The 535-nt window shown below is 49.0% G+C and overlaps 1 pseudogene; it reads left to right on the top strand.

Moving 5' to 3' along the window:
* On the top strand, positions 1-124 carry LOC120093997 (small nucleolar RNA SNORA17; annotated as a pseudogene).
* Positions 125-535: the final 411 nt, after the last annotated feature.

Below are 535 nucleotides of genomic sequence, written 5' to 3'. Positions count from 1 at the left end.
CCTGCTTCTAGGAGTGTTGCAGTTGTGACTGCTGTATCACATGTAAGTGACAGAGAGGAGAAAGGCTATTTTTACATTCAGTGTTCTGATCTATGAATATCTGAACGATTAATAGCCTAACATTCCCTGAACAAGAGCAAGCCTGAGAGTATCAATTCAGCACCAGGAGGCTTGGACAAGGAGTTATCCTGAGATGACAACCAGTTTAGAGCCAGGTAAGCCCAGACAATTCCCATGACCAAAAGCAAGCTAGAGGATAGAAGAACCGAACCTGAGACTATGAGTCCCGGTGGCAGTGAGTCGAAGACCAAGGACTGTTCCATGTGGTCACATGGGGAGGCCAGGTGATGAGAAAGTCTGAGATGACCATCAGACTGGTGCCATGGGGCCTGGACAGGAAACTAGCTTGAGACAGACAACCAGTTGGCCATACTGGAGCCCTAGGTGGTGGGGTTCAGATCATGCCCAAGAAGGCCCCTGCAAGGTGCCATAATGCATGAGCAGTGCATAACACTCCTGAGTCCACTCCTGATAT

This window comes from Rattus norvegicus, chromosome 7 (genome assembly GCF_021556685.1).
Source record: "Rattus norvegicus strain SHRSP/BbbUtx chromosome 7, alternate assembly SHRSP_T2T, whole genome shotgun sequence".
Lineage (NCBI taxonomy): Eukaryota > Metazoa > Chordata > Mammalia > Rodentia > Muridae > Rattus > Rattus norvegicus.
Note: the sequence above shows the minus strand (reverse complement) of the source record. Positions and strands in the feature narration are given on the sequence as shown.